This window comes from Capricornis sumatraensis, chromosome X (genome assembly GCF_032405125.1).
Source record: "Capricornis sumatraensis isolate serow.1 chromosome X, serow.2, whole genome shotgun sequence".
Lineage (NCBI taxonomy): Eukaryota > Metazoa > Chordata > Mammalia > Artiodactyla > Bovidae > Capricornis > Capricornis sumatraensis.
Window position 1 is genome coordinate 145,953,913 of NC_091092.1, and position 16,718 is coordinate 145,970,630.

Consider the following 16,718-nt stretch of genomic DNA (forward strand, 5'->3'; position numbering starts at 1 on the left):
TTGGAACGAATCTCCGAGCTGAGTGACAGGAAAGATAACTCAGATGACTTTGTCTATTTCCTCACCCCTGCAACTTCCAGTGACTGTTTTGGAAAGCATCATTCTCTAGATGGTGTCAAATGCGTGCGTTTTAAAAAGAAAAAAAAAAATGTAAAGCAAGACAGTGACTCTATTTGCTAAATGATTATGCTGGGAAAGCATATGCCTGCTACATGATTACCAAGGAAAGAAGCTGTGGGGTGCTGTGCTTGGATTTTCTGTGTTCTAAATCCTCTGGTGTCTCTCGGTAAATATCTCCTCTTCCTCACATTCTAGGGGTCCTATCTAGCAAAAGAGGTTTGTCCATAGGTCAGCAAAGAACTGAGTGGTGAAGGTCTTCAGCTCAGTAGATTATTTATAGATTATTGATTCAAAGCTAATAGCATTAATTATTAGTAACTATTTTGCTGCACAGAACTGCTGTGAAGGAAAGAATTTTCACGGTATATATCTATAATTTATATTTACTGTGACTATGCCTAGGCTTTGTTGCAGCACACAAGATCTTTAGCTGCGGCATGTGAGATCCAGTTCCCTGACCAGGGGTTTGAACCTGGGCTTCCACATTGGATGTGCAGAGTTTTACCCACTAGACTGCCAAGGAAGCCTCTGTGTGTGTGTTTGTGTGTGTGTGTGTGTGTGTGTGTGTGTGTGTATAGAGAGAGACTGATGTCACCAGACTTTGCCAGGCAGTAAATCAACTCTGAAAGAGTAAGGGATAAGAAAGTAAAATGATAGTCGCTCACTCTTGTCTGACTTGGTGACCCCATAGACTGTAGCCTGCCAGGCTCCTCTGTCTATCGAATTCTCCAGGCAAGAATACTGGAATGCAGAGCCACTCCCTTCTCCAGGGGATCTTCCTGACCCAGGGATAGAACCATGGTCTCCCACATTGAAGGTGGATTCTTTACATTCTGAACTACCAGGGAAGCCCCTAACAGATGAGAGGGTCTGATCAGTTCAGTTCAGTCGCTCAGTCATGTCAAACTCATTTGCAGCCCCAGAGACTGCAGCATGCCAGGCCTCCCTGTCCATCACCACCTCCCAGAACTTGCTCAAAGTCATGTCCATTAAGTAAGTGATGCCATCCAACCATCTCATCCTCTGTCGTCCCCTTCTCATCCTGCCCCCAATCCCTCCCAGCATCAAAGTCTTTTCCAATGAGTCAGCTCTTCACATCAAGTGACCAGAGTATTGGAGCTTCAGCTTCAGCATCAGTCCTTCCAACGAACATTCAGGACTGATCTCCTTTAGGATGGACTGGCCTGATGAAACGATCACTATCAACTCAGAAAGGACAAAGAATCAGGGTAAAGGCAGAGGTCACCGAGCTCAACCCTAAGCTGAAAGTAGTCAGTATTTCTACCGTGTGAGATGGAGACCCCTGGCCGTCACCTGTACAACTACATGAGTTTTACATCCACAGCCCTGTTGACATGTGAGTTGACTACAGGTGCTGTGTTGTTCTTGGTTCAACTGCCCACATACAACCAGAGTCCCTGGAAGTCTTGTTTCTGGAATTGCTTATGAGTACCAAGTTCACCGAGAAAGCAATTTCTACCTCAATGCACGTTCTCCATGTTTCTCTTTCATCTTCACTTAGTTGCTAAGTCATGTCCGACTCTTGCGACCCCATGGACTATAGCCTTGCCAGGCTCCTCTGTCCATGGGGATTCTCCAGGCCAGAATACTGGATTGGGTTGCCATTTTCTTCCAGGGGATCATCCCAGCCCAGGGATTGAACCTGGGTCTCCTGCACTGCGGGCAGATTCTTTACCGACAGAGCTACGAGGGAAGCCCAGATTGAACAGAACCTGTTCAGGTGTGATAAAGATGTGACGAGAGGGTAAGGTTTAAGGAATACTGAAGGGAGCAACGTTTGTGTTCTTGTTGTTTATGACATCATAGTCATTCACTGGAAAGATGCTCGTTCGTTCCAGGTGAATTTCACTCAAAATGCTGTGGACTGAGTTGAATACTTGTAAATCTGTATAGGATAATTCTTAGAGAGACAGTCAATACCACTCCATACAGAAGAACCAACCTCTGGAAGGAATGTTCTCCTCCGTAATGAAGGGAGACAGGGAGAGTGGCATTTTCTCTGTCTTCTGAGGGTAGATGCTCTCAGACCAGTCAAAGCCTGGAGGGATGCGGTGACTCCAGAAGGGAGAGACTGTAAGGCAAGCACAGAGGTCAGAATCAAGGAAAAGTCCTTTAAAAAAGTGCAACCCCCACTTTTCATGGAGGTGCAAACTCTGGGCTCCCATCTGAACTAATTCAAACAGCACCCAGTAACTCAGAGCAAAGGTTCTCAAGCAACTGGGTGGCCTCTCCCATTGTTCAGTTTCATTCTTTTAAAAAACGGAACCAGGCACGTCTTCTTTACAAATTACTGCTGGTTTAGTCTGTAAGTCGTGTCCGAATCTTGCGAGCCCATGAGTGCACACGAGGCTCCTCTGTCCATGGGATTCTCCAAGGCCAGACTACTGGACTGGGTAGCCATTCCGTTCTCCAGGGGATCTTCCCCACCCAGGGATCGAAGCCAGGTCTCCTGCATCGCAGGCAGATTCCTTACCGACTGAGCTGCGAGGGAAGCCCTTACAAATTATTACCTTGTTCATAATTTTCTTGCTTTTTGTTCTTTGGCTGTGCTGGGTCTTCACTGCTTCACGGGCTTCACTCTAGCTGCAGTGGGCTGAGGCGTGGGGGTTCGGGGAGTTGGGGGTGGTTGGTGGGTAGGGGGTGGTGCTGCTCTTATTGTGGAATGCAGGCTTCCTACTGAGCTGATTTCTCTTGCTGCAGGGCGCAAGTTCCAGTGCCCCTGGGCTTCAGTAGTTGTGGCTTCTGGACACCTAGAACACGGGCTTAATAGTCGTGGCCCACGGGCTTAGCTGCTCCAAGGCACGTGGCATCTTCCTGGACCAGGGATCGAACGCGTGTCTCCTGCCTTGGCAGGTGGATTCTTTACCTCGCAGCCACCAGGGAAGCCCTAGAGGTCGTTTCTCAAGGTTGAAATGGACCCTGTTTGAGAAGCTTCCGATTCACCCCCACCGGGCTCACCAGGTAGAAGTGTCTTCTTTCCCCGCACCCGCTGCAACTCGGTTCAGAAATGCTGATGTGCTTTGATCCTATTCTTAGAAGCTGCATCAGGTACTTTTCTGATGCTAATTGGATCTGAAACCGGACCTTCTTCTCCCTGATGAGGCTCAGGATGCGTTGATACCCTCTCTGCAGACATCAGGCTTTTATAGCTCTAACCTCACTGAAGATCTTCCCTCCCCCAGAGGGGATGTTCTTCAATAATTAATGGCTGCAAGAGAAACGTTGAATCATTCTTGCTTGGAATGCACTGAGATAATGCTCTCGGCAGTGTGTAAACAGACTGATGATGACGATTTGCTTTCCCTGCCTTTGGCGAGCTTAAACTATATCGGTGGCATGCTGTCTCTGTATACGCACTTTTAAGGAACATCCCCCAGGATAAGCGGGAAGGTGTCTTGTGAGGGAGCATATACCTCTGAAAAGAGAGCTGGTCTTGAGGGACACGGGTGGGAAAGCAAGATGGACCAAACCTTTAGATGGAAGGGACCTTGCTCTTGTTTTTTCAGTTTAAATAACAGATACTCATTTTCTCATAATTCTGGAAGCCAGATGTTCAGGATTAAAATGTTAGAGGGTGTATTTCTTCTTTCATTTCAGCTCAAGGTATAATCAACATATTGTATTCATTTTTATTGTTTTCAATTCAAGGAGTAATCACCATATCATATTCGTATGACATGTACAGCATAATTTTTTTTAAGGATTTCTCTTTTGTATTTACCCTGAGGCTGCAAAAAATTGAGGGCAGGAGGAGAAGGGGTGGACAGAGGATGAGATTGTTGGATGGCATCATTGACTCAGTGGACGTGAGTTTGAGCAAACTCCCGGAGATCGTGAAGGACAGGGAGGCCTGGCATACTGGAGTCCCTGGGGTCGCAAAGAGTCAGACGCAACTGAGTGATTGAACAACAACAAATTTCTATCCACCATGTCTTAGCTGTGGCATGCAAAAGCTGATTCCCAGAGCAGGGATTGAGCCCAGGCCCGCAGCTTTGTGAGTGCAGACTTTTTGCCACTAGCCCACCACAGAAGTTCTCATGATGATCTGATATGTGTATTTATTGTGACAGGCTTCCCTGGTGGCTCAGACGGTAAAGAATCTGCCTGCAATGTCAGAGACTTGGGTTCGATCCCCAGGTTGGGAAGATTCCCCTGGAGGAGGGCATGGCAACCCATGCCAATATTCTAGCCTGGAGAATCCCCATGGACAGAGGAGCCCGGTACGCTACAGTCCTTGGGGTCACAAAGAGTCAGACTCGCCTGAGCCACTAAGCACATATATTGTGACGTTGTGACTTCAAGAGATCCAGTGACCATCCACCACCTCACATGGTTGGAGATTTTCTTTTTCTTGTGAAGTTTTATGATCCTACTGTCTTAGCAACTTTCAGATACAAAATTATCTTAACGATTCCCTCCATGCTGTATACAGGTCATCTCCAGGACTAGCTTTTTGTTTTCGTAATGTTTTAAATTTTGTTTAATTGAAGGATACTGGATTTACAATGTTGTTTTAAATCTGTTCTATAGCAAAGTGACTCATATATATATACAGTTGCAATAAATATAATTTTTAATATTCTTTTCCATTGTGATTTATCACAGGAGGTTGAATATGGTTCCCTGAACTGTACAGTAGGACCTCATCATTTATCTATACTGCGTATAATCATTTGCATCTCCTGACCCCAAACTCCCGATTATTCCGTCTGCTGTCTCTCACCCGCTTGGCAACCACAGGTCAGTTCTCTACGTCTGATACACACCCTGTTTTCTGGTTTGTAGATGAGTTCGGCTTGATATATTTTTAGACGTGGTTAGATTTCTCCAGATCCCCAGCATACGATACTTTATCTCTGACGAAGTTAAGATCTGATGGCGGGTGTTACGTTAGGGATGTCACGGACTGCAGTGAATCTTGGAAAGCTCTTCTGTTTTTTCCTTTGGCTGAAACACAACTACCTACGGAAACCAATGATTCTTTGCTGCTGCTAAGTCGCTTCAGTCATGTCCGACTCTGTGAGACCCCAGAGACGGCAGCCCACCAGACTCCCTCGTCCCTGGGATTCTCCAGGCAAGGACACTGAAGTGGGTTGCCATTGCCTTCTCCAATGCATGAAAGTGAACAGTGAAAGTAAAGTCGCTCAGTCGTGTCCAACTCTTAGCGACCCCATGGAGGGCAGCCCCCCAGGCCTCTCCACTCATGGGGCCTTCTCCGAATGACTCTTTACCAGTCATAAAAAAAATGATTGGGTGTGGCCTCTGTCTATGACACAGATAAGTTCATTTGTGTCCTACACGTAATTGATACCGAGTGGTGCTTGTCTTTGTCTGACTTACTTCACTCAGCTCCTGCTAAGGTCATCTCTAGGTCCGGCCATGTTGCTACAGATGACATTTCATTCCTTTTTTATGGGTGAGTAATATTCCATTGTATATGTATACCACATATATAGATTCCACATCTTTTTCTTTATTCATTTCTCTGTGGATAGACATTTAGGTTGCTTCTGCATCTTGGTGTCTTGGCAGCTGTGCATAGCTGTGCTGTGATCATAATCTTATCTTTGTGAACTCTAATTTTTTCAGGCTATCTGTTTAGGAGCGGGTTTGCTGAATCATGTGTGTGCACGCCCAGTGGCTTCCATCCTGTCTGACTCTTTGCAACCCCATGGCTCCTCTGTCCGTGGGATTCTCCAGGCAAGAATGCTGGAGTGGGTTGCCATCCTCTCCTCCAGGGGATCTTCCCGACCCAGGGATCAAACCCACGTCTCTGGTGTCTCCTGCGTTGGCAGGCGGGTTCTTTACCTTAGTACCACCTGGGAAGCCCCTGGGGGATCCTATGGTAGATCTCTTTTTAGCCTTTTAAGGGCCCTCCATGCTCTTCTCCTTCATGGCTGTACTAGTTTGCATTCCCACCGACAGTGTAGGAGGGTTCCCTTTCCTCCACACCCTCTGCAGCATTTGTTATTTCTAGGCTTTCTGACGTTGGCCGTTTTCACCACCATGAGTTAACACCACACTATAGTTTTGATTTGCCTTTCTCTAATAATTTGCAGTGTCTGAGTATATTCACATGTCCCCGTTGACCATCTGTCCATGCCTTCTTCTGCCCTTTTTCCGATTAGGTTGTATCTTTTCTTGTTGTCGTTGTTGAGTTGGAAGTATTTCTTCTTTGTCATGAATGATAGCCTTGTGTGTATGTTGTGTGCTCTGTGTGTGTGTGTGTGTGTGTGTGTGTGTGTGTGTGTACAGCTTTCCTGGTGACTCAGCAGTAAAAACAATCTGCGTGCAAGACAGGAGAGATAAGAGATGTGGGTTCAATCCCTGGGTTGGGAAGATCCCCTGGAGGAGGGCATGGTGACTCACTCCAGTATTCTTGCCTGGAGAATCTCATGGACACAGGAGCTTGAAGGCCTGCAGTCCATTGGGGTTGCAAAGAGTTGGGCACGACTGAGTACACAGACACACACACACTGTGTGTACATATATGTACACATTTCTTTTATCCATCCATCAGTGGACACTTGGGTTCTTTCCATCCATAATCATTATTCTGTTTTCTGCTCATTACTTCCTGCTGGGCTTTTTTTCTTGTTAACAGTTATTTCTTTGCTTCTGTTTGCCCTGGATCTCCACTGCTCTGTGCGGGCTCTGTCTGGCTGTCCCCAGCAAGGGCTGCTCTTTGTTGTGGAGCATCGGCCCTAGGGCACACAGGCTTCGTTCGGTAGTTGTGGCCTGTGGGCTCAGTACTTCCACCTCACGGGCTCGAGAGCAGAGGCTCAGGGGTTTCCGTGCATGGGCTCAGCTGATAAAGGCACATGGTATCTTCCCAGACCAGGGGTTGAACCTGCATTCAACCTCCTGCAGTGGCAGGTGGATTCTTTACCACTGAGCTGCCGTGGAAGCCCCATAATCATTATCAGGGAGCTATTACTGCGATGCATTTAGAAACGGCTCTGAGAGGCCCAGAGATTATGTATTAGTTTCATTGCTTCCTAGTTGGGCGGTCCCAGTTGAATTGCCCTCCTTATTGGTTGTGTATGTCATTTGCTCAGTCCTGTCCTACTCTTTGCAACCCCCGTGGACTGCAGCCCGCCAGGCTCCTCTCTCCATGGGATTCTCCAGGCCAGAATACTGGACTGGGTTGCATTTTCTTCTCCAGGGATCTTCCTGACCTTGGGCTCAAACCCATGTCTCCAGATCATTTCCTGCATTGCAGGCGGATTCTTTACTGCTGAGACACCAGGAAAGCCTCCACTGGTTGTAGGTTTTAGAACCCTGACTAGTGAACGGTAACTTACTGTCAGTGAGAGTTCTGCCCTGAGTCACGTGTTCCTTCATTTGTGGATTTAATGCGGTTTGTTGAGCCAACTAATAAGAGTTGGCTGGATGTGAAGGAGGTACGAGTGGGGAAGATCCTGCCACTTCTTGTGAGGTCTTCCTGTTGGTGGGGAAGATGCTCTCGTAAATGACCGGTGTGTTTTCTAAGTATAAGTAGTTAAAACACCTAAAGTGTGAGCAGAGGACTCCAGAAGGTGAACCTGGAGAGAGAAACGGGTGAAGGAGTCGATGCTTGGGTTCACAGGATAACACGAGGATTAGGATACAACTCTGCCATGTTAAGCAAAGGTTGCAATTTGCAGAGGAATGCGGGCAGGCTTTCTTCTGGAGTGCACTGGAGCCACAAAGAGAGACTGTTGTTGAAAGACTGCTCTGAGATGTTAAATACAGAATCGGGTTGCTTACGAGGCATCAGAGTAGCAACAGACAAGGAAGGGGTAGGCTGGGATGGTTGAATAGTGCAAGGAGGTGGAGAGAGATTTTGCAAAATTCAGAAATGCTCCACCAACATGAAGATCTGCTTTGGAATAGGTAAAAAGAGACAGTGAAAGTTGGAGAAATCAACTAAGATATATGGAAGACAGTTTGAGATGGTTCATGTGAAAACAAAGAAATGGGATCAATATTTTTTTTTTTTTTTTTAGTGAAATGAAAGGAATTTGGTAGGTTTCTTTAAGCTAAAGAGCCCTCCAGAACCATCACGTTAAACTCCAAATAATACAGTTGACACTTAGGAAAATAATGACCAATGGAAGACGGGAAAATATTAAATGCATCATAGAAGACATTTTCCTAAGCTGACAAAATAATTTTTATAAATTTTTAAATTTATTTTAATTGGAGGCTAATTCGGAGAAGGTGATGGCACCCCACTCCAGTATTCTTGTCTGGAAAATCCCATGGACAGAGGAGCCTGGTGGGCTGTGGTCCATGGGGTCGTGAAGAGTCGGACACGACAGAGCGACTTCACTTTCACTTTTCACTTTCATGCATTGGAGAAGGACATGACACCCCACTCCAGCATGCTTGCCTGGAGAATCCCAGGGACGGGGGAGCCTGGTGGGCTGCCGTCTATGGGGTCGCACAGGGTCAGACATAATTGAAGTGACTTAGCAGTAGCAGAGCAGGAGGCTAATTACTTTACAATATTGTGGTAGTTTTTGCCATACATTCACATGAGTCAGTCATTTAAGCTGATAAAATAAATGAGTTTGGTGACTTAAGAAGGCTTACCAAGAATTTCATGGAAAAGGCAAGAATCGTCTGAATGCGTTCAAGCAGGAAACACACATAACCTAAAAATTGGAAAGAAAACAACAGATTATCCTCAAGGTTTATTCCGCCCCCCCCCCACAACAAATGCCATAAGGTAATTTAAAAATAATGCAGAGCCTTGAAGGAAAATGGTTGTGGAGTTTCATTTGTATTTTCAGCTCATCTGTGAAAGTAAAACAAAGTGAGGCTGAAAAAAAGGCCAATTTTTTAAAAAGGTAATTTAAATGTTGCCTGTTGGTTCACATTGAAATAAATCACATCAACTCAACGGGTTATATACACGAAAATAAAAAGCATATACAAAGTCAGAAAATGTAAATACTATAGTTAAGTATTACATTCAATTATAAATATGACAGGATGTCCATATGGGCTTGCAAATATTGGGGGGTGAAACATAGACAAGACGTAGCAGTTATTTTATTCACGGAGACTTACAATGACGCTTCCCCCGTTAGTTACCTGACATGTAAAGCTTTCCACATTTTACCTGCGTTCATTTAAAACAGGAAGACAGAACTTTAATATTTGATTTGTTTACCCTTTATTTATCAGCAGTTAACAGATGTTCATATGGCCTTCAAAAGAAAGATCCCTATTGATGCTTTTGAACTGTGGTGTTGGAGAAGACACTGAGAGACCCTTGGATCGCAAGGAGATTCAACCAGTCCATTCTACGGGGAATCAGCCCTGAATATTAAATGGAAGGACTGATGCTGAAGCTGAAGCTCCAACACTTTGGCCACCTGACGTGAAGAGCTGACTCACTGGAAAAGGCCCTGACGCCGGGAGGGATTGGGGGCAGGAGGAGAAGGGGCCGACAAAGGATGAGATGGCTGGATGGCATCACTGACTCAATAGACATGGGTTTGCATAAACTCGGGGAGTTGGAGACAGACAGGGACACCTGGTGTGCTGCGGTTCAGGGGGTCGCAAAGAGTCGGACACGACTGAGCGCCTGAACTTAACTGAACTGAGGACCTCCCTGGCGGTCCAATGGTTAAGAGGGGGTTGATGGTTCCATCCCCAGAAAGACAAAAGACAAAACAGGGATGATATTGTATCAAGTTCGGTAAAAAATGGTCCACATCAAAGAAATAAGGAAACAAAAATGAAGATCATGTTACTTTCAAGGTGTTCATGCCTAGAAGGGAGGTTGGACCCGGATGTTAGGATGTCACTGATCTAACATGATGAACACCTGGCCACATCTTCACTCCTTTCGGCACTGCCGGATCCTGTCTCATAGCTGGTCCTTTCCTGCCTGATAACCAGTCCCCTTTCCTTTCCCTCTCCTTTCCTTCCTGATGTACCCCTCCAGTCTTCCTGCCAACTCCTACGTCTGGGCTTTCTCACTGTCCAGAGTGCCATCAACCCTTTCCAACCTCCCGCTCCTTCGACATTCTTGCAGCCCCAGCTGCCATCCCTCCAGATCTCATTTGCAAACAGCTGTCCAGGTGAGAGTTCTAAAATGGGCATATTTCTGGCCTGGTCCACCCTTGCACACCATCCCATATCTGAGGTTGGTGTGCTCAGTCATGTCCAACTCTTTGTGACCCCCGTGGACCGCAGCCCGCCAGGCTCCTCTGTCCATGGGATTACTTCAGGCAAGAAAACTGGAGTGGGTTGCCATGCCCTTCTCCAGAGGATCTTCCCGACCCAGGTATTGAACCCAGGTCTCCCGAGTCTCCCGCATTGCCAGGCATGTTTTTTGACCCACTGAACCACCAGGGAAGCCCACATCCAAGGTATCCAAACTCTCCCTTCCTCTTGAGTGACTGCCTCCGCTGGTCCTGCCAACAGTATTCAAGGCATTAAAACAGCACTGCTTATCCCAAGTCCTACATATAGAGCTGCAGACAAGGCCGTGAGCTTGTCATTCCCCGAGAGTGAAAAATCAATGGAGGAAAACCAGAGACCATTTTAATAACAGACATTAAGTTAATTGCTAGTACTCAACCCTGTATCATTCTGTTGCTGTTTAAGACATCACACGGCAGGGGATGGCAACAAATCGTGGCTTCACTTCACATCTAACTCTTTTCTCTCCTCTTTCTCCCCCGCCCCTTGAAACCATTGGATGATTCTGAAAAGCATATGTTGATTAGGTTCATGAATTCCTGAAAATAACGATAATACTCGTCATCGAAAAATGTGCTCGACCGTCTTCATTCATTTAATTACTGCAGAGCTCTCCAGTACTTCGGCCACCTGATGAGAAGAGCCAATTCACTGGGAAAGACCCTGATGCTGGGACAGATTGAGGGCAGGAGGAAGGGGACGACAGAGGATGAGATGGTTGGATGGCATCACCGACTCAATGGACATGAGTTTGGCTGAAATCCGGGAGTTGGTGATGGACAAGGAGGCGTGGTGGGCTGCAGTTCACGGGGTCCCAAAGAGTCAGACACGACTGAGCAACTGAACTGAACTGAACTGAACTCATAGCTCAGATTGTAAAGAATCTGCCTGCAGTACAGGAGACCCAAGTTCAGTCCCTGGGTCAGGAAGATCCCCTGGAGAAGGGAGTTGCAACCCACTCCTGTATTCTTGCCTGGAGAATCCCATGGACAGAGGAGCCTGGTGGGCTACAGTATAAAAAAGACTAATGAGTCAATACTTTAACTGTGTCTGGGTTTTCGCTTCACTTCATTTGTACTTTCAGAAGTATGAATAAATATAATGCATGTTAAAAATGTTCTCTGGGGGACGACCCTGGTGGTCCACTGGGTAGAAATCCGAGTTTCCACTGTAGGGGACACAGGTTCGGTTCCTGGTCAGGGAACTAAGATCCCACATGCCACATGGCAACTAAGCCTGTATCCCATAACTAGAGAGGAGCCCACGTGCAACAAAAGTTCACAAAAGACCCAATACAGCCAAATAAATAAATGATTTTTTTAATGGATGTGACAGTTGGACCATAAAGAAAGCTGAGTGTCAAAGAATTGATGTTTTAGAACTGTGGTGTTGGAGAAGATTCCTGAGAGTCCCTCAGACTGCAAAAGGATCCAACCAGTCTATTCTAAGGGAAATCAGTCCTGAATATTCACTGGAAGGACTGATTCATTGAAGGACTGATGCTGAAGCTGAAGCTCCAATACTTTGGCCACCTGATGCAAGGAGCCAACTCATTGGAAAAGACCCTGATGCTGGGAAAGATTGAGGGCAGGAGGAGAAGGGGACAACAGAGGATGAGATGGTTGGATGGCATCACTAAATCAATGAATCTGAGTGAGCTCTGGGAGATACTGATAGACAGGGAAGCCTGATATGCTGCAGTTCATGGGGCTGCAAAGAGTTGGACAGGACTGAAGTGAACTGAACTGAGGTCCTTAGTCATTTCTAAGAAGGTCAAGTTGTTCCCCAGGTCAAAAGTGATGGACACTACTGACTTAGAACATGTGGCTTCCTGCCTGCTCCCTAAAAATTTAGGAAAGGATAAACTCTCTTTCACTGAAGTGATCTGAGACTTTATGGATGAACCCTCATATGACTTTCAGAAAGGATGCCTCCCTCCATGGCAATGAACACTCCATCCTTTGCAAATCTCACAGACATGAATGCCAAGTTGCAGAACTTTCAAAAGAGTCAAGCGTTTCTCTTTGGTTCTCTTGGAGAAGGCGTGTGTTGTTGCTGCGGTTGAGTTGTACAGTTGTGTCCGATTCTTTGCAACCCCATGGACTGCAATGCGCCAAGCGTCCCTGTCCGTCACTATATCGTGGAGTTTGCTCAAAACTCATGTCCATTGAGTCAGTGATGCCATCCAACATCTCACCCTCTGTCTCCCCCTTCTCCTCCTGACCTCAGTCTTTCCTAGCATCAGGGTGGGTAAGGAGGGTAAAAATGCATTCAGACAAAGTGCCAGGTCGGCTAAAATATGGGAGGGCAAGGGGAAATAGGATTTAGTTTCTGTGTAAATTTCTGCTTTTAGACCCACACTCATATAACCTGGCACACTGATTAATAATTTGAATTTAAAGTTATTTATGTAATGGCTGGGGGCTTCCCTGGTGGCCCAGTGGTTAAGACTCTGAGCTCCCAAACTCTGCTTCGATTCTTCGCTAATAAAGCACCCCAAACCCAAGTGTCTTTGTCCCAACACCACTAGAGAATTGATGGGTCACGTGATGGTATGACTTCCTTTGAGTATCGGTGAGTGTGATTAACACCAGTTGTTGTATCAAAGAGCTCCACTGCTCAGGGACTCGACCCAACCAACATTGACTCTCCCTGGATGCAAATATGTCTGCCCTTTTTCTCTCCATGCAGCTTCTTGTATGATCACATGCACGGGAATCACGGCAAGGATTTTGTTGGAATAAAAACTTGAAGCAAGTCTCATATGAACTTGAGATTCTGCTGTTTTTTGCGGGGTTGGGGGGGAGTGGGGAGCTGGTAAAAGTTTTACGTGATCCAGGAATTCCACTTGTGAGTATACCCTTAAAAGAATGTCAAGCAGAATATTTGCATATCCGTGTTCATAGCAACATTATTTATAGTAGCCGGAAGGTGGAAGCAACTCAAGTGTGTATTGACAGATGAATGGAGAATCACATTTGGTTTACAAAGACAATGGACTGTTGCTGTTTTAGCCCCTAAGTCATGTCTGACTCTTTGTAACCTCATGGACTAGGCTCCTCTGTCCATGGGATTCTGCAGGCAAGAATACTGGAGTGGGTTGCCATTTCCTCCTCCAGGGGATCTTCCCAACCCAAGGATCGAACCCCCGTCTCCTACACTGGCAGACAACTTCTTCATCATTGAGCCAGCTGGGAAGCCAACAGTGGACTATAATTCAGTCTTAAAAAGCAAGGAGATTCTGACACGGGCTACAATATGCATGAAGCTTGGGGGTGTTTTGCTAAGTCAGTCCCAAAAGGACATACACCGCATGATTCCACTTTTACAAGTTGCTTGGAGATCTGTGTTTGTGAGCAGTCTCCCCAACCATACTGGTGTGGCAGCCCATGAACAAAGATTTTGAACATCAGTGCTGCAAGCGAAGCTCTCTGCATCTCTTGAGTACAAGGCCTCACTGTGCTCCCATGAAGACCAGTAGACACAGCCTCTCACCAGCTTCTGCCATGCACAGACACTTGCATATTAATATATGTGGGTGTCTGTTGCTCAGTTGTGTCCAGCTTTCAGGACCCCATGGACTGTAGCCCACCAGGCTCCACTGTCTGTGGGCTTCTCCAGGCAAGAACCCTGGAGTGGATTGCCCATTCCCTTCTCCAGGGGATCTTCTCAATCCAGGGATCGAACCTGGGTCTTCCAAATTGCAGGTGGCTTCTCTACCTTCTGAGCCACCAGGGAAGCCCCAAGGTGATGTGTGTTAGTTGCTTAATTGTGTCCGACTCGTTACATATTAATATATATATTTGCGGTCTTTTTCAGCATAGGCATGTTAGGTACATGAATTTAACTAGGTAAGGGCAGTCTAATTGGTGAAAACTGTTTTCATATTACTACTTAAGGAAAAGAGTCAAATCTTGCTACTCTAAGCATTATAATACCTGCCCTGTAGGAATTCACTCAAGGCGTATAAGAATTTCCATAGTTTTCAGCTATGTCCAAAAAATCCCCTCTAAGAAAAGTCCATATTCCCTCTTTGTGCCAAGAACTAGGGGGGTTTATAAGCCTGTAATGCACCATCAGCAAGCTGAATGAATTTGAATTGCTCCACACGAAAATTGTTTTCATCCGTGTTTGTATCACTAATTACAACATGGTTCTGTTTTATAAAACATGGAAATTAAATATGGATGGTCTCTGAAGAGAACAGTTTTTCTAACATTTACATCTAAATGTTTTAAAAAAATTAAACCTTTAAATGATTTACCATTTGTTTTCCTTTCCAAACACCAAAAGATTTGATTAAAATTTTGTCTACTTGGCTATCTGTTATTTTATGCCATTTCTAGCCACTCAGATAGTGTTCTGATTTCATGATTCTTTAAAGAAGACCTACAAAAACAATAGGTGGATAAAGTTGAAGGGTTTTCACAACCAAGCAATTTTCTAGAGTTGAACAACTCTTTGTTGCTGCTTTGGTTGTTGTTGTTCAGCTGCTGAGTCGTGTCCGATTCTTTGGGACCCCATGGACTGCAGCACACCAGGCTTCCCTGTCGTTCACCATTCCCTGGAGTTGGCTCAAAGTCATGTCCATTGAGTCGGTGATGCCATCCAACCATCGCATCCTCTGTTGTCCCCTTCTGCTCCCGCCTTCAAGCTTTCCCAGCATCAGGGTCTTTCCCAATGAGTCAGTTCTTCTCATCAGGTGGCCAAAGGATTGGAGTTTCAGCTTGAACATCAGTCCTTCCAGTGAATATTCAGGGTTGATCTACTTGCACCTTGACAAAGTTTTGAGTCCAAAACTCCAAAGTTGAGTTTGGAGAAAGTGATATTACATTGGTTCGCCTGTCCTGCCTATTTCTCTTGATGAGCTCAGAGACTGAATTGAGAAACTGAATGCACGGACACACTCACACACTCATGGTGCAGGAAGGGTCTGTGTGTCGCTCACACCACCCAGGAGTTCCAGAGTCCCTGGATATATTTAGTGGAGGGTAGAAATGAGACCATAAAACCTCCAGTGGCAGAGGACTGCTGAATGCAGAGGGTGCGATTATATCATCAGTGTGTGTCTCAAGGTACCAGAAATTAACTGTCAGGGTAGGATGAGGCAGAGACCTACATTGTTTGTTCTTTATTATTGAGACCTGCTTTTTTTTTTTCATTGAGAAAGTATCAGCCCTTAATTGTGCAACTTGACTCTTGGCTATGCTTTTGCTGTTTCATCTTCATCCACTCTTCCCCACAACAAAAGCACAAAGGAAGTACAATCGCTTGGTCATCGCTTAAAACCTTAGCTCTATTTTTCAACATGTAACCAAGGGCACAATTAATTTAAACACTTTTGCCAGTAAGTGAAACTGAAAGTGTTCGTCGCTGAGTTGCATCCGACTCTTTGTGACCCCGTGGACTATTTAGCCCACCAGGCTCCCTGTCCGTTGGAATGCTCCAAGCAAGAATACTGAAGTGGGTGGCCATTCCCTTCTCCAGGGGATCTCACTGATCCAGGGATCAGACCCCGGGTATGTCACATTTCAGGCAGGTTCTTGACTGTCTGAGGCACCAGGGAAGCCCTTTAACAGCAAACCAGTCTAAACCAGTCCTGAATATTCATTGGAAGGACTGATGTTGAAGCTGAAACTCCAATACTTTGGCCACCTGATGAGAAGAACTAACTCACTGGAAAAGACCGTGATGCTGGGAAAGACTGAGGGCAGGAGGAGAAGGGGACAACAGAGGATGAGATGGTTGGATGGCATCACCGACTAAATGGACATGGGTTTGAGCACGCTCCGGGAGATGGTCAAGGACAGGGAAGCCTGGTGTGCTGCAGTCCATGGGGTCACAAAGGGTCAGACACAACTGAGAGACTGAACTGAACTGAATGCTAAAACAGTAAGCAATCTTTTTATAAAAGATCTTTTAATAAAAGATCTTACAGAGGTCTTTAAAAATCTTGCAGTGACCCGCCTGAACTTAGGAGTGTGTTCTTCCCCAGTCAGTCCTTCAGATGAGGTCTCAGCCCAGCCTGGCTCCTCTGGAGGAAGCCTCGCCAACCTCTACAAGGAGAATCCCTCTGGTTCTGAACTCACAGAAACTGTGAGATTACAAAGGTAGACTAAGTTTGGGCTATGCCACCGTCTCTCTCAGAGAGCACAGAGAAGTCTGCTCACTGCTCTTGACTCACTTCAGTATAAACCCTGAACACAGGGGATGGTAACATGTGTCTTGAATAAGTCATGGGAAGAATCACTTCAATAAGGAAAGAAGGGAGAAGTCATGCGTTGGAAACAAATGGCTTTGCATTCTGCAAAGCATGTCAACTTGTTGCCAAACACTCCCTGGTGCCAGAGAAATCTCTCAAACGAAGACAACTGTAG